This window comes from Ornithorhynchus anatinus, chromosome 4 (assembly GCF_004115215.2).
Source record: "Ornithorhynchus anatinus isolate Pmale09 chromosome 4, mOrnAna1.pri.v4, whole genome shotgun sequence".
NCBI classification, from domain to species: domain Eukaryota; kingdom Metazoa; phylum Chordata; class Mammalia; order Monotremata; family Ornithorhynchidae; genus Ornithorhynchus; species Ornithorhynchus anatinus.
In genome coordinates, this window is record NC_041731.1 from 119,289,173 (window position 1) to 119,316,904 (window position 27,732).

Sequence of the window (27,732 nt, forward strand, 5' to 3'; positions counted from 1 at the left end):
GGGACAGTGTCTGTGAACACTATTATTTTGTACTTTCTTAAGTATACTGCTCTGTACGCGGTAAGCGCTCAATAAATACCACTGATTGATACAGGACTGATCTGATCTAGTTACCTTGTATCTATCCCGGCACCACCCACGTGGTGCCTAAGAAATTGCATTATCGTTTTCATTAAGCTGATTGATAAGTGAGAGTTATCACTCGTTCTGCTTTCGGCCATGATACCTTTTTCAGGCACATTTAGGAGATTCAGAAAGAGAGTGGAGCAAGGACTGCTCTACTGGTCACAGAAATGCTGAGACTGGAAGCCTGCTGCCCATTTGTCCAGTTTTCATCTGAACGGTCCAGTTTTCTGCTGATCTGTACAGCACTGTAAGCCTCTAGGCTCAGTATTTCTATTTGAAGAACCAAGCCTCCCTCAACAATAATAATAGTAATAATGGTGGCTTTTAAATGCTTACTATGTGCCAAGAAAAGAGAAGGTCTCTTTGAGCAAAAGCTTTTTAGTAAGAGACAAAACGATGATTAAAAACAAAATAATGACAGCGTGAACAGTGTCTCGTGCTGCAAACGTTAAAGATCACAACACAACCAGATTTCTGTGTTGTTTGATGTGGCCGGGACTGTGACTGCGACATTTAGCTTCTTCAGCCATATGTGTACTCATAGTTAAAGTTCAGCGTCAGTGGTATCTTCTTTGAGTAAGGAGGATCACTATAGCTAGACTGTGTTTCAAATGCTGTGCTCATATCTGGGATAGCAACAATACAGTTGCACTGGAAAGTCATTTCAGCTTTCTGCTGCTGACCTGCAAGAGACTGTGACCCCAAGGACTGTGAGCCCTTTGTTGGGCAGGGATTGTCTCTATCTGTTGCCTAATTGTACATTCCAAGTGCTTAGTACAGTGCTCTGCACACAGTACTCACTCTAGGCTTCAAGGCTCTCCATCACCTTGCCCCTTCCTACCTCTCCTCCCTTCTCTCTTTCCACTGCCCACCCCGCACGCTCCGCTTCTCTGCCGCCCTCCTCCTCACAGTCCCCCATTCTCGTCTATCCCGCCGTCGACCCCTGGGCCACATCCTCCCGCGGTCCTGGAACGCCCTCCCTCCTCACCTCCGCCAAACTAATTCTCTTCCCCTCTTCAAAACCCTACTTAAAGCTCACCTCCTCTAAGAGGCCTTCCCAGACTGAGCTCCCCTTTTCCCTCCGGTCCCTCTACCCCCCCTTCACCTCTCCGCAGCTAAACCCTCTTCTCCCCCCTTTCCCTCTGCTCCTCCCCCTCTCTCTTCCCCTCCCCTTAGCACTGTACTTGTCCACGCAACTGTATATATCTTCATTACCCTATTAATTTTGTTAATGAGATGTGCATCACCCTGATTCTATTTATTTGCTATTGTTTTAAGGAGATGTTTTTCCCCTTGATTCTATTTATTGCCATTGTTCTTGTCTGTCTGTCTCCCCCGATTAGACTGTAAGCCCGTCAAAGGGCAGGGACTGTCTCTACCTGTTACCATTTTGTAAATTCCAAGCACTTAGTACAGTGCTCTGCACATAGTAAGCGCTCAATAAATACTATTGAATGAATGAATGAACAGTAAGCACTCAGTAAATATGATTGAATGAATGAAGGAATGACTCTAAAGGGGCTCACAGCTTCAACTGGATATGCAGGGGGACCATATATATAATTCTATTTATTTATATTGATGCTATTGATGCCTATTTACTTGTTTTGATGTCTGTCACCCCTTTTCTAGGCTGTGATCCCGTTGTGGTCAGGGATTGTCTCTTTATTGCTGAATTGTACTTTCCAGGTGCTTAGTATAGTGCTCTGCACACAGTAAGCGCTCAATAAATTTGAATGAGTACAATGGGGGAGGGGGTTTCAGGCAGGAGGGAAGGAGTGAGCAAGAGGTCAGTGCAAGAGAAAGGAGTAGGGTAGCAAATTTTGCTAATAACCTTGCTCCACATTTTGCCTAATCGTCGGGTGCCCCTAAACTGAGGGGTGGAGGGGGCTGTCTTTGCTCCCATCCCCGACCTCATCGGTTGTAGGGGTCACTGGGTAGAGCCAGAATGGCCTGATTTCTGTGTGTGTGTAGGGCAGGTGGACTCAGTACCTATGGTATGCATAATTGAAAGGTCCAGGCCTGCCAAGCAGACTGATCTTAAACAAGGTGCTTCCTTACATTGTAAACTCCCTAAAGGACAGGAACCAGGTTTGATTCCCACCTGCATATTCTTTCCCAGCACTTACTACAGTGTTCAGCACACACCACAGGAACTTAATAAATACCTTTAATAGTACTACAATTTACCAGACCGTATTTTAACCTTTTTTTTGCAACAAAAATAGTTTATTCAATGGAAGCCCTCCCTTAGAGAGCTCTCACAGGTGAACACAGAATGCTTGAATTCTGGTTGAATAACCCTCTACAGAGACATAATCGACCAAATGCTATTATTTTTGTAGCATTGTAAAACATTTTAAAATATTTTTTGAAGTAATAAATGACAGGTAAATAAATATTTAAAGGAATTTGGGTAAAAAGGCTGAATTTTGGGTTATATTTAAGGTTTCTAGTAATTCATTTTTCAAAATATGATGCAAAGAATAGAGTAAAGCTCTGTAGAAATATGAAATTTTCACTTTGGACTGTGGCATTTCCATAAAAATGTCCAGGGCTCAGAAAACCCAGGATGAAATATTTGGTGGCTTTGCTGTAGTGTAGCAAATGAAATACCTCTTTTCAGTTTCATTGCTCATCCTCCCTCCATCTTAGCTCTGGCCTCTGAGTCCTACAGCTCGGGAAACAAGGCCTGCGCTCACAGGGATCTGGAGGAAGTTTTGGTTAGTTATGGAGCAGTGAAGAGGGGCAAGTGATGGCCCAATTATACAACCTAGGTTTGTGTATTTCAGCAAAGAGTTGGTCACTGGATTTTAGTGATCTTGTGAAGGTTGAACTGACAGAATTTGGTGACAGATTGAGTGTTCAGAATGAATGAGATGAGTGGAGGATAAAGGCAGGGTTATGGGTGTGTGAGACAGGGATCCGCCCTTGCCTCTCCATCCAAACTGCTACTGTATTGAGCTAAACACTTATCCTATGCCACCTTGACGATTACATCAGCCTCCTTGCTGACCTCCCTGCCTCCTGTCTCTCCCCACTCTAGTTCATACTTAACACTGCTGCCCAGATTATTTTTCTACAAAAACATTCGGTCCATGTTTCCCCACTCTTCAAGAACCTTTCCCCACTCTTCAAGAACCTCCAGTGGTTGCCCATCCACCTCCACATCATGAGAAACTCCTTACCATTGGCTTTAAACCACTCAATCACCTTGCCCCCACCTATCTTACCTTGCTGGTTTCCTACTACAACCTAAACCACAGATTTCACTCCTCTAATAGCAACCTACTCATTGTACTACTTTCAGTCTCATCCATCTTGGTGCCACCCTCTTGCTCACATCCTCCCCATTTCATATCAAACAGGCCATCACTTTCCGCAGTTTCACAGCCTTATTAAAATCACATCTTTTCCAAGAGGCCTTCCCCATCAAAACCCTCATTTCCCCTACTCCTGTTCCCTTCGGAGTCAGCCTTGCACTGGAATTTATACTCTTTATGTACCCCACCCTCAGCACTTATGTACACATCCATAAATCATTTTAACGTCTCCCTCCCCCTTTAGACTGTAAGCTCATTGTGGGCAGGGAATGTGCCTGTTTTTTGTTATACTGTGCTCCCCCAAGTGCTTAGCACAGTGTTGTGCACCCAGTAAGTGCTCAGTAAATACAGTTGAATGACTGAATGGATGAACTCTTTTTATATTGTACTCTCCCACATGCACAATATAGTGTTCTGTCCCCAGTAAATGATCAGTAAATATTGTAGTTAAGATGCCCGCTGCCCCCCGACCCCACCTTTTCCCAGCTCAGTAGGCAGCATCCTATCGTTCATTGGTGGGAAGATCACAATTTAAATCAATCAGTAGTGTGTATTCACAGCAGACTATGTGCAGGTCATTTATCTAAGCACTTGGGAGAGGACACTGAAGGTGAAAGACACAGGGCATCTTTTTCCAATAGGACTTCACACTTTAACAACGTCACATGCCCTTTAGCTGCTCATGAAAATAAAAATCTATAGAAAATGTGTGTACATGTGTGTATGGATGCACATTTTTGGAGGCAGTGGGTAAAACTGTAATTTTCCCTTACACTCTTAGCCTGCCCACCTCACACTAACTGGTAAATTAAAGAATGTGTGCACACAGACCAAGCTATCATTGCTCCAGAAGCCTTCATTTGCCAATTTCATTTTGCGATTGAAGCCTAGAATGTGTTTTCCTCAGAAAATGTCTCTGTTTTCATGCCCACACATTCGACTTTAAACCACGAAGACCTTTTCAGTGAATGTTCTAATTCACCACTCACCAAAACGGGATCCCTGTTTCTCATCACTTTGGTCCTAGTGATAGTATCGTGGATTGGAGAGTGGTGGCAGCTGGAATCGGACAGCGTATTCATTAATAGTAACCCTGGGAATTCGGCCACAGGAAAAGCAAGCCTTTTTATTGGGCGCATAGATTGGTCTTGAGGAAAGAACTGTTGGAACTTGTGTATGGTTGAATTTGGGTGAAAAACATTTTTCCCAATTTCACTGCTCTGTATTTGATTCCGCCACTATGGGAATTGCAATCCTCAGAAAGTAAAGTGCATTCTAGTTTATAGCAATGAGCAGGGCCACCTTTATTTTTTTAAATCAGATTGAAAGAAGAAAATCAATTGCTCTCCACTTGTGTAGATTAAAAAATTATGATAAGAATTGTGGTGTTACTTAATCACTTAATACTCGCCAAGCACTGTACTAAATGCTGGAGTAGATACAAGATAATCAGGATACATACAATCATTGTTTCACAAGATCTTTGACAAGATGAAACTTAATAATAATAAGAAGAAGAATAATTGTGATATTTGTTAAGCACTTACTATGTGCAAGGCACTGTACTAAATGCTGGGGTGGATACAAGCAAATTGTGTTGGACACGGTCCCTGTCCCACATGAGGTTCACAGTATCACAGTATTAATCCTCATTTGACAGATGAGGGAACTGAGGCACAGAAAAGGGAAGTAACTTGCCCAGGGTCACTCAGCAGACAAGTGGCAGAGCCAGGATTTGAACCCAGGCTCTTCTGACTCCCAGGCCTGTGCTCTATCGACTAGGCCATGTTACTGCTCACCATATGTCTCTGTGTCAGGGGGAGGAGGGTTCTGCATGTGAGTGGGTTTTTTTGCAGAATACCACAGAGAAAGAGGGCCTAATAAAATCAACACCAGTAAGCAAAAATATGGATGCCTGAATGGAAAACAAGTTCCACCAGATCAAGCCGTCAGTGATTCAAGTCAATACTGACATAGGCAGCACATTAGGGTCTTTGAATCAGGTCACTTGTCTTGAACAGTGTTTATTTTTAAATGGTATTTCTATTAGGGCTTTCTATATGCCAGGCACTGTACTAGGTGGTGGGGTAGATACAAACGAATCAGCTTGGACACAATCCCTGTTCTACATGGGGCTTACACTCTCAATCTCCATTTTCCAGATGAGGTAACTGAGGCACAGAGAACTTGTGACTTACCCGAGTTCACACAGCAGACAAGTGGCAGAATCAGGACTAGATCCCAGGTCCTTTGGACACTGTCTTGTGCGCAGTTCACTAGGCTATGTTGCTTCCATTATATTGGGCAGTTAAAAAGGTTTTCCACCAATAGCAAGCATGATCATTTGCTTTGCTATCTATTTTCTCCACAGGTGTTCAGCAGGAAATGCAAGAGCGAAGGGGTGTGTGTTGGGGGGAAGAGGGCGGGGTGTTCTCCCACCCTCCATTGATGTCTAAATTCTCCCAGGTGTGACACAAACAACTTCTCTAAGGGCTTTTAGGAACCATTCCTCGTAAATCCCTGTTTCAGAACAAGGTGCAATAGTGTGGTAGTAAGATTTAAATCCACTGTTTCTGCCAGCTGTGAGAGTTATTTTATTTCACTTTGATTTAGCCCCAGAGTGTAGACCCTACCCTACCTCCTAGCAAGCAGGCAGTAAAACCAGCAATGGAAAATGCAGATTTCACTGTAAGCCTGGCCAGATCTGTTGCAGTAGGTTCTGATATGGACTGCACCGGACCTGAGATTTGGACGGTAGCAATCCCAAAATCCGCTCAGGTCTGAGGAGGATTCAACACCCATTCGAGTTCAAAATTAGCATTTGGTCTCCCCTACTAGAGTTTATTTTATTTTTTCCTACACGCAGATTGCATGTGCATGAAACAATAGCTAGAGAACAATAGCTATTCAGAAGTGGCTACTGCTACATTGGAAACTGGCTGGCTTTGTCAGATGGATAATATATGAAACGTTATGAGATTTATGCAATTCCCCCACACAGTCAAAACAAGGATTTGGTTTGTACGCAGAGTTAAAATCTGGAGGAAATCACACAAGTAGCGATGCTACTATAGAGACATATATTTTCTATTAATTCCATCAGGCTAATTCACCTCTAATGTTGCATGGGGATGAACTCACAATAAAAGCTGCAACATAAAAGTATGATTTATTTTTTTTTCCAATGGGGCAAAGAGTTGAAAAACATTGTTAGGCAAAAATAATCATTTGGCCTTTTAGAAACCAATATGTTTTTACTGATTCCGCAGGACCCTTTAAACTGTAATTCCTGTTAGAAGCAGGATGGTACAATGGTCAGGATTTTGGAGTTTGTGTTTTCCTGTAAGTCCTAATTCTTAATTGATTGGCAGCTTTCCAGATTGAGAGTTTTTTTGGTGGTTTTCTTTTCAAATGGCATTTTTGTACCATTAAAGCTGCACCTAAGCATAACTAGACTTTAGCTTGATTTAATTAGATTAATGATGATGAATATTAATATTGTCTTCACCTGGGTAGTGAAATTAGACTATACTAGGAGGCGTGAGATGTGGGGGAAAGGGCAAACAGAGCTAAAGATGGTCTGAGCAATTTCAGAAGGGCCTTACGGCCATGCAGAACAATTCCAGCCAAAAAAAGCCTGCATGCATATGTTGGAATAAATGATTCTATTTTCCTCCTGGTCCTCCCTTCCTTCCCTCATGCTTTCGAGAGGCGCAGATGTGCTTGAGAGTTTTTCCACTGTGGATCAGCAGTTGCCAAGGGAAGCCACCCGACAAGCCTCAGAGCTTGAAGGCACGAGCAAAATGGAAATTCTTTGGGAAGCACTGTGACTTACTGGAAAGAGCGTGGGGTTGCGAGTCAGGAGACCTGCTTTCTAATCCCAACTCTGTCACTCGCCTCCTGTCTGACTTTGGGCAGACCACCTAACCTCTCTCTGCCTCAATTCCCTCTTCTGTAAAATCACAATTAAATACCCGTTCTCTCTTTTCCTCAGACGGTGAACCCTATGTGGGACAGGACTGGGTATCATCTAATGTATTTTATCTCCTACAGGGTTGAACTCGTAATAAATGTTTCTGTTGGGGGTTTTTTTTGTTTAGCTTTTTATTTGTTAAATGCTTACTATGTGCCAGACACTGAACTAAGTGCTGGAGTTCGATACAGGGTAATCAGGTTGGAAACGGTCCCTGTCCCACATGGGGCTCACAGTCTCAATCCCCATTTTACAGATGAGGTAACCAAGGCACAGATAAATTAAATGACTTATCCAAGGTCACACAGAAGGTAAACGGCAGAGCGGGTATTAGAACCCAGATCTTTCTGTTTCCCAGGCCCATGATCTAGCCACTAGGTCATGCTGCATCTCATGCTTAATAAATACTAGTATTATTATTATTATGAAGATAATGATAATTTCTAAACCTACCCTGTCACTTTAAGGAAAGGAAGAAGGAAGGGTCCATGTCTTTCCTAGTGCTTATTTTCTAGGTAGCACCTTGTAGATTATCCTGTGGAAAATCATGAAAAGATAATAACTCAGAAGGTCATGGGTTCTAATCCTGACTTTGCCAGTTGTTTGCTGTGTGACCTTGGGCAAGTCACTTCACTTCTCTGTGCCTCAGTTACTTCATCTGTAAAATGGAGATGTGTCCAACCCAACTTGCTTGTATCTACCCCAGTGCTTAGTATAGTTACTGGCACATAGTAAACTCTTAACAAATACCATTATTATTATGATTATCTAGTAATTGTAATTATGATATGGAAAACTGGGAAAAGGGAGAAAGCACCAAAAAAAAAAAAGAGAGAGGAAAAAACTGCTGGAAAGAGTAATTCTGCACTCCCCTTCCTACCAACTTAAAAAATGGAGTAGGGAAAGTGAGACTGATGGCAATAGCATAGTCTTTAACCAAATATCAGTCATGTGAACTAAGATAGATGTGCAGTATGCCTTTTTGATTCTGAATGCTGGCTTGTGAATCAAAATCCCTTTCCCTCAGAGAAAGAAATACCTTTTGACCCAAGCAAATAGAAATGAGACCCTTGAAACCACTACCCAGGGAGATGACGACTTGATCATTATTAGTTAGAATGAAATTCTACCTACAGCGCCTTTAAATATAATTAAGTATAAATTGTATGAAAGGAACACAGAAGATTTGACTTAAACCCACCAAAGCCAGAAAATTCAGAATTAAAGCTCTAATTCTATCTGACTCATCCCATTGTGGTTAGAAACGGCTCTCATATTGTCCTCTACCAGGGGGCCTGGATTCAGTGACTGATCTTAAATATACCATAAGACTTGTATAATGGAGAAACAATAGAGTGAATGTTTCAGTATTAATTCTGAGGAGGTTTGGTATTTTGGGCTCAGGAGAGCCTGCAAATCCTAGTTGAGCAGATTTTAAAAACTGTAATTCAGCCAGGCCTCGGGATTCAATCAGCACCAGAGTACAAGCAAGGCATGTTGTTTGAAGACTTAGTACATGTGTAGGAGCAAAGGGTAAGCCAATCCCTCCTGCTGGAGATGAGATTAAGCAATCAACAACGAAGGGATCTTGGAGGAAGTTCTGAGTGTCTACAGTTTGTCTCTGATCTTCAAGGCATTGAAGCGTTGAATAGATCCTTCAATAAATACGACCTAATGAAAGAAATGAATCCCTGAAAGGAAGATCGAAGGAGTTGTTGAGCCGCAGAGGCAACTGCTGTGTGAAAAGGATCAATCCATCCATCAGTGGTATTTGTTGGGCACTTACCACGTGCCGAGCACAGTACTAAGCGCTTGGGAGAGTAAAGTATAATAGAATTAGCAGACATGTTCTCAGCTTATGGACTAGAGGAGGAGAAAGACAGTCAGGGCTTGGGTGTCAAAGGACCTGGGTCCTCAATCCTGCTCTGTCAGGTACCTTCTGGGTGACCTCAGGAAAGTCATTTAATTTCTCTGTGGCTCAGTTCCCTCATCTGAGTAATGGGGATTCAATATCAGTTCTCTCTCCTACTTAAACTGTGAGCCCCTTGTTGGGTTTGATTATCTTATATAATAATGTTGGTATTTGTTAAGCGCTTACTATGTGCCGAGCACTGTTCTAAGCGCTGGGGTAGACATAGGGGAATCAGGTTGTCCCACGTGGGGCTCACAGTCTTAATCCCCATTTTACAGATGAGGGAACTGAGGCACAGAGAAGTTAAGTGACTTGCCCACAGTCACACAGCCGACAAGTGGCAGAGCTGGGATTTGAACTCATGAGCCCTGACTCCAAAGTCCGTGCTCTTTCCACTGAGCCACGCTGCTTCTCTAGCCCAGCAATTAGTACAGTGTTTGGTATAGAGTAAGTGCTTAACAAACACCACAATTCTTTTTATAATTATTATTATATTACAAATCCTTGCCTATAAATCCTTGCATAGAATTTCAAGATATGTACACAAGTGCTGTGGGATTGGGGATGGGGCAAATACCAAATGTCCAAGTCTATAGTTGATGCAGAAGGGAGAGCAAGCCCAGGAAAAAGGGCTTAATCGGGGAAGGCCTCTTGGAGGAGATATGACTTAATAGTGCTTTGAAGGTGGCGAGGGTGGTGGTCTGGCATGTATGGAGGCGGAGTGAGTTCCAGGCTAGGGGGAGGATGTGGGAAAGGAGATGATGCTGATGAGTTCATTGCATCTCATTGAGGAATCCTTGCCCAACAAGGACTTCAGAGAACCTCAATAATTCAGCATCGCAAGATGTTGGAATAGATAGTGGTTTTTCCATTACAAACTAAAATGTCAAATTTTGCAAGCTCCTGTAAGGAACCGTAAGGAATCATAGATAAGTGATGTGGCCTAATGGAAAGACCACGAGCTTGGGAGTCAAAGGACCCGGGTTCTAAATCCTGCTCTGTCATGTACCTTACGTGTGACCTCGGGCATTTAAGTTCTCTGTGCTTGAGTTTCTTCGTCTGTATAATGGGGATTCAATATCAGTTCTCCCTCCTATTTAAACTGTGAGGTCCATGTTGGGTCTGATTGTCTTGTATCTACCCCAGCGATTAGTACAGTTTTTGGCACATAGTAACAAAACCAAAATTATTATTTTTATTATAATTATTCTTATATTACAAATCCTTATTTTTAGCAGTGGTGTCCTTCTTTGATTTTAGTAAAGATGAAATAGTGATTTAGTGACATTTAGCATTACAGTGTGTAAAGTGTGAAGATATTTCATATTACTCTTCCAGAGGTCCTACAACAGCTCTTAATTTGGTAAAGTATAAGTTTAAAGGAAAATACACCATGTGATGCCATCCAGTCTCACATTTTCAATTAACGTAATCCTTTATGTTATACCATGGGATATGTCTGCATCATAATTTTAAAAGCCAACCTCTTTTAGTGTGCCTCTCCCTGTAGACGGTAAGCTCCTTGTGGTCAGGGATCAGGTCTGCCGACTCTGTTGTATCGTACTTTCCTAAGTGTTTAGTACAGTGCTCTGCATATAGTAAATGCTCAATAAATACCATTCATTGATGGATTGATGGCAAAATAAACTGTCGTAAGTTAGGCTGCATCAGGAGGGATCCCGGAGCAAGAACTAACTCCTTATCCTTGTTTGGCATAGAGTGGAATAGTCCAGGTAAAAATATTCTAGGCTACGGTATCCTATGAAGGAGACAAAGGCTGATGGGAGAAAGGGCTGGGGGAATATAAGTATTACTTGAAGTTTCTTTCAACATGCTCACTACTCTCAGAAAACACTTTAGGGTGAGTGTGCTACTCCTCCAAGCCATTATTAAGCCCTTTATTCATATTTCAGCCATTATGAGCCCATTATTCTGCCTGTAAAATGGCAGTGGTGATTCTTGATGGGTTGTCTTGTTGCAATATGATCTCAGTGATAGATGTGAGTAAGGCCTGGGATCCAACTTGAATCTCTAGGGTGACCTTGGTCTTGGATATCAGTTCTTCCTTATTTGCAGTGAGTTATAGTAGTAGACTATTACTAAGAGAAGTGGACTTTCATTCATTCATTCAATAGTATTTATTGAGCGCTTACTATGTGCAGAGCACTGTACTAAGCGCTTGGGATGAACAAGTCGGCAACAGATAGAGACAGTCCCTGCCGTTTGACGGGCTTACAGTCTAATCGGGGGAGACGGACAGACAAGAACAATGGCACTAAACAGCGTCAAGAGGAAGAACATCTCATAAAAACAATGGCAACTAAATAGAATCAAGGCGATGTACAATTCATTAACAAAATAAATAGGGTAACGAAAATATATACAGTTGAGCGGACGGGTACAGTGCTGTGGGGATGGGAAGGGAGAGGTGGAGGAGCAGAGGGAAAAGGGGAAAATGAGGCTTTAGCTGCGGAGAGGTAAAGGGGGGATGGCAGAGGGAGTAGAGGGGGAAGAGGAGCTCAGTCTGGGAAGGCCTCTTGGAGGAGGTGATTTTTAAGGTTTTGAAGAGGGAAAGAGAATCAGTTTGGCGGAGGTGAGGAGGGAGGGCGTTCCAGGACCACGGGAGGACGTGACCCAGGGGTCGACGGCGGGATAGGCGAGACCGAGGGACGGCGAGGAGGTGGGCGGCAGAGGAGCGGAGCGTGCGGGGTGGGCGGTAGAAAGAGAGAAGGGAGGAGAGGTAGGAAGGGGCAAGGTGATGGAGAGCCTCGAAGCCTAGAGTGAGGAGTTTTTGTTTGGAGCGGAGGTCGATAGGCAACCACTGGAGTTGTTTAAGAAGGGGAGTGACATGCCCAGATCGTTTCTGCAGGAAGATGAGCCGGGCAGCGGAGTGAAGAATAGACCGGAGCGGGGCGAGAGAGGAGGAAGGGAGGTCAGAGAGAAGGCTGACACAGTAGTCTAGCCGGGATATAACGAGAGCCCATAATAGTAAGGTAGCCGTTTGGGTGGAGAGGAAAGGGCGGATCTTGGCGATATTGTAGAGGTGAAACCGGCAGGTCTTGGTAACGGATAGGATGTGTGGGGTGAACGAGAGGGACGAGTCAAGGATGACACCGAGAAGCAGCAGGGTTTTGCGGATAGGGCGTGGTCCTGGGAGTCAGAAGACCCTGGGTTCTAATCCCTGCTCTGCCACTTGTCTGCTGTGTGACCTTAGGCAAGTTACTTAATCTCTCTGTGCTCCAGTTTCCTCATCTGTAAAATGGACTACTATTTGTGTTTTGTTCTGTTTTGCTCTGTTGTCTATCTCCCCCATTTAGACTGTGAGTCCATAATTGGGCAGGGATTGTCTCTATCTGTTGCCGAATTGTACATTCCAAGTGCTTAGTACAGTGCTATGCACATAGTAAGCGCTCAATAAATACTATTGAATTAAGTAATTTGATGCTGTGAGTCCCTTGTGGGACATGGTCCGTGTCCACCTGATTATCTTGTAGCTACCCCAGCACTTAGTACAGGGCTTGGCACATAGTAAGTGCTTAATAAATACCACAAAAACTAATAGTAATATCTGTTAAGTACTTCCTGTGAGCAGGGTATTGTACTAAGCCCTCAGAGAGAATACAGGTGGACATGGTCCCTGTCCCTCAGGGGGCCGTACGATCTAAGACTAGAAGCATGATGCCTCCTCCCTACTAATCTACTTCACCTCTCTACTTTCCTCCTTCAGCCCAGCCTTCACACTTCTGTCCTCTAATGCCAAATTACTCACTGTATCTCCATCTTATCTATCTCACTACTGACCTCTCACCCACATCCTACCTGTGGCTTGGAATGCCCTCCCTCTTCATATCCTACAGACAGTCAATCTCACTATCTTCAAAACCTTATTAGAAGTACCTATTTCTCCTCCAAGAGGCCTTCCCTGACTAAACCCTCATTTCCTCTTCTCCCACTCTCTTCTGAATTGTCTCTGCCCTTGAATTTGCACCCTTTATTCATCCCTCCCTCAGCCCCACAACATTTATGTTCATATCCATAATTTTCTTTTAATATTACTGTCTGTCTCCCCCTCAAGACTGTCAGCTCACTGTGAGCAGGAAACATGTTTACCAACTGGATTATACTGTTCTCTCCCAAGCTCTTAATTCACAACTCTGCACACAGGAAGTGTTCAATAAGTATGATTGATTGATTGATTAATAAAACTTGTTCCTATGAAAGCTAGTAGGCGATCCCCTGGTAAGTTAAATTTTGCGTTACAGAGAAGATCTCAGGAAGTCCTGTATTAATGAAAGCCCTTAACATTTCAAATCTTTAGCTCTCAGTGTACAATATATGTTCATTTGTGACACAGAGAGCAGGAGGACAGGCAGTCCCTGGTGACAAGTCACTTAACTTCTCTGTGCCTCATTTACCTCATCTGTAAAATGGGGATTAACTGTGAGCCACACGTGGTACAACCTGATTACCCTGTATTTACCCCAGTGCTTAGAACAGTGCTCTGCACATGGTAAGTGCTTAACAAATACCAACATTATTATTATTATTATTGTTAACTAGCAGCTTTCGTTGCCTTAATCCTGGTTATAACGATCCCATGATACAGCCATATCCACAAGGATACGTCCTGCAAAAAATTCCAATAGAGTGTACTATTCTATTATATTGTACTTTACCAAGAGCTTAGTAAAGTGCACTGAATGCAGTAAGTGTTCAATAAATAGCACTGAATGAAATCGCTCCCTTACCCCAGCCCCTGAGTTGAGATTGAAGAATCAATATTGACGGGGTCTGGAGAAAACTCCGTCTGTCTATAGTTTGTGTTTTCAAGATGTTGAAAAGTCTCCCCCTGAGCAGAAAATCATAGAAGTCGTTGAAATACAAAGGAAAATGAATTTAGAAAGGGATGATGTGGACATCATCATGATATCCATTTAGTTAACTGCATTTCATTCATGGAAATTGTTGCCCAACCAAGACTTCATCAAGCTTTGACACTTCAGCCTACGATTCCCGAAGCAGATGAAGAAGTTTTGGTCTCAACGACCAACTAAAATCTTGGGATTATGCACCAAATTTCAAGGAAGTAGATGGGTTTATAAGTATGATTTCAACAGAATCTAATGGAGAGAGGTGTTCAGAGGAATTAGCTTATTGCCAAGTGCTAAAGAAAGACAAGAAGAAGGCTGCGATCCAACTTAAATTGGACAAATTATTCAATAAAATTTAAAAAAAAAATCCCAGTCAAGACAACAGATTTCTATTTCTGCAGCCTCTTTGATTCAGTCAAATTATGACTCGTTTGGTGTTGTGATGTTATGCTTTGAATTATTTTAAAAAGATTAAATAATAGTTTGTTGATATTTATTATTACAATTCCCTCTTCAATAAAATGTATTGTTTTACTGTACTAAATGCTGGATTTGTACCCTATATTCACGCCAACCCCAGCACTTATGTACATTCCAGTAATTTATTTTAATATCTGTCTTTCCCTCTAGACTGTAAGCTCCTTGTGGGCGGGGAACATGCCTTCCACATCTGTTATATTGTTGTCTCCCAAGTGCTTGGTACAGTGCTCTGCACACAGTACATGTTCAATAAATACAGTTGATTGATCAATAGGATTAACAGTATTGATTAAGTGCTTACTGTGTGGTGCACACAGGTAACTTTTAGAGAGTTTCTTGAACATATCCGATGTGTAATCTGCAGGTGTATGGTCGTGTGTCCCATGATCCAACCATTCACTCTCCAACCATATTTCCTAAATTCAGGAATTTTTGTGGGGCATGCCTGTATAGAGAAGAGTCAGACTAACCATATCATTTAGGTAGAATCAGTCAACCATATTCATTGAGAGCCTACTGCATGCAGAGCACTAATCTAAGTTCTTAGAAGGGTTCAGTACAATTGTGCTGATAGATATGTGCCCTGCCCACAATGAGCTTATAGTCTAAAGGGGAATGATAATAATAGTAATAATAATAACTCTGGCATTTAATCATTTACTACGTGCCTGTCACTATACTCAGGGCTGAGGAGGATACAAGCAAATCGAGTTGGACACAACCCCTACCCACGTTGGGCTCACAGTCTCAATCTCCATTTTTACAGATGAGGGAACTGAGGCCCGTAGAAGGGAAGTGATGTGCCCAAGGCCACACGGCAGAAAACGACAGAGCTGGGATTAGAACTCATGACCTTCTGATTCCCAGGCCCTTGCTCTATCCACTATGCCATGCTGGGAAGAAAGACATTAAAATAAACTACAGATGGGGCAAATAGGACAGAATAAAGATATACACATAAGTACTGTGGGACTGAGGGTGGTGTGAATATCGATTGTTTAAGCGGTACAGGTCTGAGAGTGCAGAGGGGATGCCTATGGGAGGACCTCTAGGAGTAGGGTGAAAGGGGAAAGAATCACAGAAGGCTTCTCGTTGGAGATATGATTCTAGGAGGGCTTTGAAGGCTCAGAGAGCGGCAGTCTGTTGGATAAGGGTTGGAGGTTCCAGGCCAGAGGGGAAGGTGTGGACAAGGGGTGGGTGGTGTGCTGGCCGCAGAACACACGCTGTGCTTGTACAGTTTCCCCGTATCACATGACTACTGTGAGGGTAGAGGAGGTGGGAAGATGGGTGAGAAGCAACTCAGCACTCTGGGGCATTTGCGCTACTGGGTGAATACCATGCGTCCTCCAGCCAGATACTGAGTAAAATATTTTGACATAAGGGAAAACAGCAAGGTTTGGTGTAAAGTAGGCCAACTAGGTTAGCCAGAACTTTCAGGTCAGGGATATTTGTGCATTTTTCTAAAATCGCACAAGGGAGCTACAAAACTCTGGGATGGCTCCAATAATTAATGACAAGTAGTCTAGCGGGATGACCACAGGCTGGAGAGTCAGGACGCAGCTATACCACATACTTGCTGCGTGACCTTGGGCAAGGCACTTGATTTATCTGTTCCCACGTGGGGATAAAATACCATTCTCCTTCCCTCTTAGACTTGTGAGCCCCAGCGATGTCCAATGTCCAACCTGACTCTATTCCATCTTCTCCAGTGCTTAACGTGCTACTTGGCCCCAAGGAAGTTTTAGTGGATAGAGCACGGGCCTGGGAGTCAGAAGGTCATGGGTTCCAATTCCGGCTCCGCCAGATGTCTGCTCTGTGACCTTGGGCGAGTCACTTCATTTCTCTGGGCTACTGTCTAGAGGGGGAAACAGACATCAATATAAATAAATGAATAGGTAAATTATAGATATATACACGAACGGGAGGGAGGATGAATGAAAGAGCAAGTAATAGTGGCACACAAGGGAGTGGGAAAACAAGAGAGGAGGGATTAGTCGGGGAAGGCTGCTTGGAGAAGATGTGACTTCAATAAAGTTTTGAAGTGGGGGAGACCAATTATCTGTCTGATATGAGGAGGGAGTGTTCCAGACCAGAGCTAGGATGTGAGTGAGAGGTCGCCTGCGAGTTTTATGTTAATACTGGACAGGGGAGAGACTGATAGGAAATGGGATAAGTGCCCCTCCGCCCCATAGACACTGACAATCATGAAGTGCCATTTGGGTACTTTAATTTACTTAAAGGAAATATGCAAAGTGCCTACCCGGAGTCTCTACAAAGCAGTGTATAGTCTGGTAAACTCAAATTTTATCATTTGAGCTGCTATTTGAAGTTATCTGGAATTTTCCAAGTTTCCACTCAGGGGAACACTGAAGAGTTTACAACATTTCTTTATGATACCCATTAATTTTACTGTAACCAAAAGATCACTTTCTAGTAACTGGTAATCCCACTAGATTGCAAGGTCCTTGAGAGCGAGAAGTATGTCTCTCACCTCTGTTGTATTGTACTCTCCCAAGCCCTTAGTATAGTGTTCTGACCAGAGCAAGCACCGAAAAAATATGTGATTGTTTTTTTCCCTTGCCCCTCAAAATGTATCTCTCTCTGTCTACACAAACACTTACACTTTCTGTGCTCCAACCCATAACTTGATTACATACCTCTCAATATTAAATTGGTTCAGATTTTGATGTTGACAAAAAAATCAAAGATTTGAAAACTGTAGTGTTTATAAATTGAAAGCAGCTGCACCTATTGTAAAAATCAAAAAAAAGTCTGATTTAACAAGCCATGTGTTGTTTTGGTCCACTGTAAATACAAAAAAAAAAAAAGCTGGCGAGATATTAAATCACGAGGAGCTGGATTTATCATGGAAATTCTAAAGTACCCTTAACTGTTGCAGTGATATGGGAAGCAGTCATGATTATGAGTCAGAGAAAGCTCAGCAGTTAATAATGACAGGTACTTATGTAAATAGATTTCTATATCCAGGCAGTTGGGCTCAAAATGAAAAAAGCCCATGGAGCAGTAAGAAAATGGAGAACTGGAACATGGATCCAGATGGCATTAATCTGAAAGTATGACCAAGTTGAAAATTACCTGATTGCATCCCTAGTGAGTATTCCATAATTCAAACTTGAATTCGTGGTATTAAAAGAATTGTTTTGGGTGCCAGACATCTTTGTCAAAGAGATTAATTTCTAGAAAGAGTCGTTTTACATCCACTAACATTTGACTAATGTGGTAGTTAGCTGAAAGTCCTAATAAGCGCTAACACTGGCTTCTCTTAGGCCGTGGCGGACTTTAGAAAGACACGCAGTGCGAGGAAGGGATTGGTTGTCCTTTCATGTTACCTGGTGATGTAAGAGGAAGCAGTGTTGCCTAGTGGATAGAGCATGGGCCTGAGAATCGTAAGGACATGGTTTCTAATCCCAGCTCCACCACTGGCCTACTGTGTGACCTTGGGAAAATCACTTCAGTTCTCTGTATCTCAGTTCCCTTCTCTGGAAAATGGGAATTAAGAAGGTGAGCTTTATGTGAGAAGGGCCTATGCCCAACCTGATTGTCTTGTATCTACCCCAGTGCTTAGAACAGTGCCTGGCACATAGTGAGCACTTAACAAATACCATAATTGTAATTGTTCGGTGGCATACACCATGTGACATCATCATATTGCACTGCTCACTTGGCCAAATGGGGAGAACTTACTCTAGTTGTGGCAACTGCTGACTCACAACGATTTCTCAGCATTTCTGAAACCTACGAAGATACACAGAGTGTGATTCTCTTCCTTTGATGAACCGTGGCCAGTGATCTTAGGGGATGACTGTAGGGTGACCACCGATGGCCTTTGAGGATATCGGGCAAGGAAATGCATCTGATGTCACGTGTGCTGCACACAGAGCGCAGACTAACATGATAGTAAGTCAATCAGTCATAATTATTGAGAGCTTTCTGTGGCCAGAGCCCTGTACTAAGCGCTTGGGAGAGTACAATGTAACGATAAACAGACATTTCCTGCCTACAACGAGCTTACAGTCTAGATCATCTTGCACCGTTTTTCTAGAAATACATCGGTTTCATGCTGTCCTGGAGTGTGTTTTTGAAGGAACCTCTGACCCATCTGCTTGTTCCCCTTCTGGACCCATAGGAATTACAGTGCTGTATCCCTGCTGTGGAATTGGGCAGCAGGGACTGAGGCGGAAGGAAATTTGCATGGGGTCTTGATCCTTGATCAGTTTTGAAAGAAGAGCAAGTTGTGATTCCTGCCTTTAAGCATGATAGAATCTAAACAGGGTGTCCCCTGTGGGAGTAGATATAAAGCTCAAACAACAGAAGGCTCATCTGTAAAAGAGATAAGAAAAGTACCAACAGTGGAAACCTAAGGTCAAAAGCCATACTTCTCCCTGTAGGAAAAAACTTTAAAAGTCAATATGAGATTTGTTCTGCAATATTTGCCCAGAGACTACCAAGAAAATCCTCACTAGTTTAAATCATGGTGGGACAGTTGGCTATTAGTGTGACAAAAGCAGTGCCAATTTTTTTTAGAGTATTTTATCATATATTCATATGGGGTAGATGCAAGGTAATCAGGTTTCACACAGTCCAAGTCCCAAATGGGGCTAAAATTCTTAATCTTCCTTTGGCACATTAAGTAATTGAGGCACAGAGAATTTAATTGACTTGCCCAAGGTAACACAGCAGGCAGCTGGCAGAGCTGGATTAGAACCCAGGTCTTTCTGACTCCCAGATCTGTGCTCTGTCCACTCGGCCATGCTGCCTTTTCCATTTTTGTCCATTTCTGCTACAGAGATACATACGTGAAGGCTAGTCTCCTCAAAGTGGCCAAGAAGCCTCATTTAATAATTTATTGAAAAAGTCTAAATGATACTGAGAAGAGGACACAATAGCCACTCGATTGCAATGACTACTGTTGGCTGAACAGCAAAAGTACTGTGATAAAATTGCATCCAGGGCAAATTTTGTTCATTTTGTTTTCCAGTGACAAACCTGTGGGTTGGAATCCCTTATGGTTTTGAATAGGAGCTGAGAATATATATCTCATATGGAGAGGATGACAGTCACTTAATGAGTTAAAGTTGTTTGATGTTCTTGTCACCCCTGAAATTATAGCTTGGTTAAATATAAATTGGTTTATAAGCAAGTTATAAAGTCCTAGAAGACAGAGCTTTTACCTGCTGATGCTATTATATTCTTCCAAGTGGTTCGTAGAGTGCTCTCTCTGCAGCATGGCTCAGTGGAAAGAGTCAGGGCTTGGGAGTCAGAGGTCATGGGTTCGAATCCTGGCTCTGCCGCTTGTCAGCTGTGTGACTGTGGGCAAGTCACTTAACTTCTCTGTGCCTCAGGTCCCTCATCTGTAAAATGGGGATTAAGACTGTGAGCCTCACGTGGGACAACCTGATTACCCTGTATCTACCCCAGCGCTTAGAACAGTGCTCTGCACATAGTAAGCACTTAACAAATACCAACATTATTATTATTATTATTCTGTAATCCCTCAATAAGCACAACTAATTGACTAAGGAGAGAGAATTAAGGAAAAATTTAGCCTTTTGTCCTCTTCCTTTTTTAATAGTATTTGTTAAGTGTTTATTATGGGTCAGGCAATGTACTAAATGCCGGGGTAGATACAAGCTAAACAGGTTGGACACAGTCCATGTCCCACAAGGGGCTCACAATCTCACAGTCTTATCACATTTTACTGATGAGGTAACTGAACCATAGAAAACTGAAATAACTTGCCCGGGTCACACAGAAGACAAGTGGCAGAACTGGAATTAGAACCCAGATCCTTTGATCCCCAGACTGCTGCTTTATCCGTTATCCTCACTGCTTCTCTAAGAGTTATGTCTCATCAAATCAATCAATCAATGCTATTTATTGAGCACTTCCTATGTGCAGATCATTATTATAAGTCCTTGGGAGAGTCCATTACTACCGAGTTGATAGACACAATCCTTGCCCATTTAGTAAAATTTGATTTATTGACTAAAGCTAGTGAACCATCCAGAAACTTAGATATAAGAGGACAGAGAAAAGTTAGAGTAGTGGATCATGCAGTTTATAAATCCTGTGAATCACACTGGACATTTTACTAATAAGAAATATAATAAAAGTATGAATTGAGCACTTACTGTATGTCAAGGATTGTGCTAAATGCTGGGGTAGATACAAGATAATCAGATAAGACCCTTTTCCTGTTCTGCAAATGCTGACAGTATAGAGAGGACAGGTAGTTTATTCCCATTTTACAGATGAGGAAACTGAAGCACATTCACTCATTCATTCAATCACATTTATTGAGCACTTACAGTATGCAAAGCACTTTACTAAGCTCTTGGAAAGTACAATTCAGCGATGACTAGAGACAATTTCTACCCAACAGAGGGCTCACAGTCTAGAAGGGGGGAGACAGACAACAAAAGGAAACAAGTGGACAGGCAACAGTAGCATCAAAATAACTAGAATTATAGATATATAGGCACATAAAAGTTTAGTGGCAGTAGCAATAGTTTTATTCAGTGTTTATTGTGTACAGAGCACTGTACTAAATGCTGGGAGAAAATAAATGTGGGCAGGATTAGAACTCAGGTCCTCTGATTAGAACTCAGGTCCTCTGACTCCCAGACTTGTTGTGGTCTTTCCACTAAGCCACATTGCTCCTTGTCCTAGAAGCAGCATGGTGTAGTGGAAAGAGCACGGGCCTGGGAGTCAGAAGCTCATAGGTTCTAATCCTGACTCGGCCTCATGTCTGCTGAGTGACTTTGGGCAAGTTACTTCACTGCTCTGGGCCTCAGTTACCTCATCTGTAAAATGGGGATTGAGACTGTGAGCCCCACATCGGACAGGGACTTTGTCCAACCCGATTTGCTTGTATCAACCCCAGCACTTAATAGAGTGCCTGGCACCTAGTTAAGCGCTTATCAAATACCATCATTATTTATTGTACCTCAGGAAACTCACAATCTAAAATTGAAGAGTGGGAGATGGAGCTGGCCACAGACACATGATGAAAGCTGTTGCCCAAGGTCACCCAGCAGGCTAGAGGCTAAACTGTGATTAGAACCTAGATCTCCTGACTCCCTACTCTTTCCATTAATCCATGCCGCCTCCAAGTATATAAGCCGCTATCTTTCCTGGGGTAAGAATGAGTTTTAAAATAATTAAACATTGTTGGCAAGTCTCCACTCAGAGTCCCTTTTTAGTCATTTGTTAATATCAGGTAATAAGCATGAGATTGCATTTTCCTCTCTTGGTTCTCTTAGCGTGAAGCATCTTTTGTACTTGAATTTGAGAATGTTGTTTTTGAGATTTGGTCTCAAGTCTAAAAGATTTGGGGCCCCTCTTTTAGACACAGGATTTTGATCTTTTCTCTAGGTAAGAAGAGCTAATTTAACCACAGAAACATCCCTGAAATTGGAGATTCTCTAGTCATGATAGAGAAGCTTAGTCTTCTAAATGGAGAGCTTAAGTCATTCCCAGGGTTTTGCTTCTTCATTCAGCCCCCTTTATCCATCTTGGAATCTTGGGAGGCATTCCATATGGTTTGTAGGAGAATATTATTATAAGATTATTTGGAAACATTATCTCCCAGCATTTTACCCAAATAAAGCAACCACCCCTCTACAGACAACTCAGGCTCCACCCCTGAATTCCCTTTCAGGACAATCTAACTGCAAAACTAAGTTTGAATACCCCAAACCTTCTGTCAGGCAAAGCGGTTATTCTGTTGAAGATGATACTTGTTAATAGGAACCTGAAATCCTAGATTCTGCTCCTGAAAGTGACATTGCACTTTTCTTCAGTGGCTCAGAAATGTGGGTGGTACTTAGGATCAGAGGCATATTTTCTGTACTCTGTGTTCCATTCTTCCATAAAGCTTAAATGGGAATTAAGAAGTGGTGTTTCTGAGAAGGTGCCTTGAAGATTCAAATAATCCTTTGGCTATCCAACCCTTTTTGCCTATAGGGCTTTTCCAACAATGATCAATTAATCATGTTATTGAGGATTTACTCTGTGCAAAGCACTGTATTAAGTGCTTGGGAGAGTACAGTATAACAGAGTTGATAGACATGTTTCCTACCCACAAGGAGCTTGCAGTCTAGAGGGGACTAACATTAAAATAAATTATAGAACTGTACATTAATTATGTGCAAATGAAGATAGGGTGAATATCAAGTGCTTGCAGGACACAAATCCAATTGGAAGGACCTTGCAGAAGGAAGAGAGAATGCGGGAAATAAGAGCTTAGTTGGGGAAGGCCTCTTGGTGGAGATGTGACTTTAATCAGGCTTTGAGGGTGGGGAGAATGCTGATCTGTTGAAAATGAAGGGGAAGGGAGTTCCAGGCCAGAGGCAGAAAGTGGGCAAGGAGTTGGTGGAGAGATAGACAAAATTGAGGTAAGACAGGAAGGGATGAGGCAATAGAGTGCTTTAAAGCCAAGGATAAGGAATTTCTATTTGATATGGAGTTGAATAGGCAACCGCTGGCGGTTTCGAGGAGTGGGGAAATATGAACTTTGATCTCTTAGCTTGGTGATGTAGAGGCAATGGAAAGTTCTAGGTGTGGTACTACCAGTAGGTGCTGGGAAGGCCTAACTTTCCTTACCAGCTAACTCATGTTCAATTGCATAATTTTCATAATTCATAATTTTCATATCCTGTGAAAAATCACAGAGTAATGGGTCCTCCAATTGGTAATGAATAGGTAGATATTCATGAAGTAGTTTTCACCCAGGTGACTTCCCAAGTGCTTTCTACAGGTACTTCCTAATCTAAAGCAATTTAACTTGACACTTTCCAGAAGCACCAATAATTAAGGTTTTGTGATTCCTTAAGCATATGTGTGTAAGTAGCTCCCTCCACTACACACACACACACACACACACACATGTAAAAGCAACCTACTTGCTAGGTAACCATATTAAAGAAAAAGTGGTTATGTGGCAGCCACTGTGCTATCAGTAAATTATAATAATCTAATGTTAGTAGATAAGTGCTTACTTTGTGTCAGGAATTTTTCCAATGTTCATCCACTCCCTTCTGTGTCATCCTGATTTTCTCCCTTTGTTCACCCATCCCAGGGCCCTATAGCACTTACGTACATATCTGAAATTTATTTACATTAATGTCTCTCTCCCCTTCTAGACTGTAAGTTCTTCGTGGGCAGGGAATGTGTCCACTAACTCTGTTATATTGTTACATTGTACTCTCCCAAGTGCTTAGTACAGTGCTCTGCACACAGTAAGCTTACAGTAAATATGATTGATTGATTTATTGTCGGGGTTCATATGAGATAATCAGGTAGGACACAGTCTCTGCCCACTTAGGAAGGAGAACAGATATTTAATCCTCATTTTACAGATGAGGAAATTGAGACATCAAGAGGTTAAGTGATTTGCCCAAAAGCATAGAATAGGAGCTGGAATTAGATAGGGACAGGAAAGTCTCCACTGCTCCCCTTGGTGCTCTTTGATCCGAAGAGAATCCCTGCCTCTCTACGTCTGGCAAGAGAACTTAGAGGGTCCACCTTAGGAAAGGAGGGAAATCAATCATTTTTGCTTTCCTTGAATCACTTTCACTTCATCTCCAAAAGACCTGGATAGTCAAGTGATTTCATTGACTTTTCTACATGTACTTATAAAATTATCTGTACTTCATTACTTCTTCCTACTTGTAATTCATTTAATAACTTTATCCATATCCCCTACAAATGTATACATATATATATATATATATATATATACACATATATATACACCCCCACACACATTTGGAAAGATACATATATAAATATAATATAAATATATAAACTATGCAAATATAGAAATGGAAAGCAATATACATATATTGCTTTCCAAATATAAGCGCTTAATACAGTGCTCTGCACATAGTAAGCGCTCAATAAATACTGTTGAATGAAATATGCTACTGGGCACTCACTTTCTCTGAATTTCTCTATTACCAGAGATGAAAGTTTCTAACCTTTGTATGGCTTTTTTCATGAATAAAATTTGCCCCTTTGCCTATGACCCCTAGACTGTCAAGCCAATATGTTCAGTTTCTGGACACCTCTATGTTTTATTTTCCCCAGAGTTTGTCTATCAATTCTGTTGTACTCAAGCACTTTGTACAGTGCTCTGAAAACAGGTGCTCAGCAAATATTATCATTCATTTACAACCAACAGCAAATACTATCATTCTTTTCCAATCCTGCCTCTGATCTCAAACTCCCTCCCCTCTTTATATTTGACAGATCACCACACTCCCCATCTTCAAAGCCTTATTAAAATTGCATCTTCTCCAAGAGGTCTTTCCCAACGAAATCCATATTTCCCCAACCCCCTCTCCCTTCTGGTTCAGTCTAAAACTTGGTGTTCACCCCACCTTCAGTCCCACAGCACTTATGTACATATCCATAATTCATTGATTTATACTAATGTTTATCTCCCCTGTAGACTGTAAGCTCATTGTGGGCAAGGAATATGTCTACCAACTCTGTTATATTGTACTCTCCCAAGTGCTTAGTACATTGTTCTACACATAGTAAGAAACTCAAAAAATACAATTGATTGATTATACACAATTACATAATATATTTTAATATCTGTCACCCCTCCGTATGTCCCACAGTACATATGTACATATCTGCATTTTATTCTAGACTACAAGCACATTATGGACAGGGAATGTGTTTACCAATTCAGTTGTATTGTACTCTCCCAAGTGCTTAGTTCAGTGTTTGCATGCAGTATATGCTCAATAAATGCCATTGGTTGATTAATTCATTTGTGCATTCATTTCTTTTCCAAACTCACTGATTGGCTGAGGTCACGGCTGCACTTATCCACTGGCTCATCCTTTAATTTCTCCAATTCATCTCCTTTCCTGAAGGACACATACACCGTATAGTTCTCCTATAATGCTAGGGTCGTGTTCTCACAAAACTTCTTGTCAAGGAGAAGTGGCATTGTGCTATGTCCATAGTGATGCTATTCACACGCACACAAAACGTTTCTTCAGTTACAGGCCACATGAACCCGACAGGATTGCAGTGTATTCATTCATTCATTCATTCAATAGTATTTATTGAGCGCTTACTATGTGCAGAGCACTGTACTAAGCGCTTGGGATGAACAAGTCGGCAACAGATAGAGACAGTCCCTGCCGTTTGACGGGCTTACAGTCTAATCGGGGGAGACGGACAGACAAGAACAATGGCACTAAACAGCGTCAAGGGGAAGAACATCTCGTAAAAAGTGCTTTCTAATTCCCTAATTACATTTTATCCAAGACATATACTGAAAACAGCGTTACAGCAGAATTGAGTGTACTTACCCTCTAAGCCCAAGGATTCTTTCCCTAGACACTCACAGGCCAAACCAAACTGGTCCCAGGAACACAGATACTCATTCAGTCGTATTTATTGAACACTTACTGTGTGCAGAGCACTGTACTAAGTGCTTGAGAGAGTATAATGTAACAATAAATGGATATATTCCCTGCCCAGACGAGCTTACAGTCTGGAGTCTACAGTATAGATATTCATTCATGTTGCACCCAGGGCCTATTTAATACTGAAATGCTGAAGCATTTCATATTTCTGCTTTATCATCACACCCATTCTATTCATTGTTTGCATTCTTTTATGTATGATATCTTCTTTGCGTATATATTCTAAACAGCCTGTTCTTTAGCTTGCCCATTTCTGGCCCCCTGCCTATTTGCCAATTGCTCTCAAAATGCTTTGGATCTTGAGCAGTCTATAATTCCACACTTTCACATCTCATCATGGTTCCTGCGTACTGCTGCAAGTCATGGTTTGTCCCTTAACTCTTAATTTCATGTTACCTTCAACAAGGTAATTTCTCTGGTCTCCAACTGTAAAATGCATTTGCAGTTCACTTGCTATCCTGGATTTTTTCTTTAATCTATTAATCCACATTAATCTTGTTTTTCTCATTCCTTAAAAATGTTACGTTGTGTTCACACTAAAATTGCTTCATTAAAGTGCTTTATGGTATTGGTTAAGCACTTACTATGTGTCAGGCACTGTATTATACAATGGGGGTAGATTTGCTGTGTGACCTTCAGCAAGTTACTTCACTTCTCTGTGCCTCAAATTCCTCATCTGTAAAATGGAGATTACATCCTCCTCCCTCCAACTTGGACCGTGAACCCTATGGGGGATGGGAACTATGTCCAACCTGATTATCTTGTATCTATCCCAGTATTATATATGGTGCCTGGGACTGAATGAGTATCAGAAAGAAATGAGAAGGTGAACTACATGGCGCAGTGGAAAGAGCACGGGCTTTGGAGTCAGGGCTCATGAGTTCGAATCCCAGCTCTGCCACTTGTCAGCTGTGTGACTGTGGGCAAGTCACTTAACTTCTCTGTGCCTCAGTTCCCTCATCTGTAAAATGGGGATTAAGACTGTGAGCCCCACGTCGGACAACCTGATTCCCCTGTGTCTACCCCAGCGCTTAGAACAGTGCTCTGCACATAGTAAGCGCTTAACAAATACCAACATTATTATTATTATTATTATTAACTACCTAGAAACGCCTAGTAGTGCATAACCACCAACTTCAGCGAATCTCAAGATTTCTATGGTCTTGGCTCTTGGAGCTTGAGCATAGTTACGATTGGCGATGCCCATTTTATACCCAAGACCAACGAAACAAAAGGCAAGTTACAGTGCGATTCAGATGCAGTGCTGGGATTAGAATTCCCAAGCCATGGATTTCCAGGCTGTTGCTCAGTCACTAAGCCACATGGTGTCCCCCTTTATCGAGTGTTTGAAGGTGGGGATGGCCAAAAATAATCCATCAAAAGGCACGAAACACCAAGCCAACTCGTTACTGCCGATCTAACAGATCTGCACAGTCTGAAGCAGAAGGATTTCAGTTCATAGGAGAGAAGCTTGTAGATCCCCACTGTGATGAAGTGATGTTTAAAATTTCATTAGATGTTTATGGGCCTGGAGGTGAAAGCCCAATGGATTATCAAATACTGTATGAAAAATGTG

The 27,732-nt window shown here is 42.0% G+C and overlaps 1 protein-coding gene across 9 annotated transcripts in view; it reads left to right on the top strand.

The window, feature by feature from the left end:
* Nucleotides 1-27,732, top strand: part of LDB2 (LIM domain binding 2) — a 497,394-nt gene that overhangs the window by 207,196 nt on the left and 262,466 nt on the right. The window lies entirely within an intron of this gene.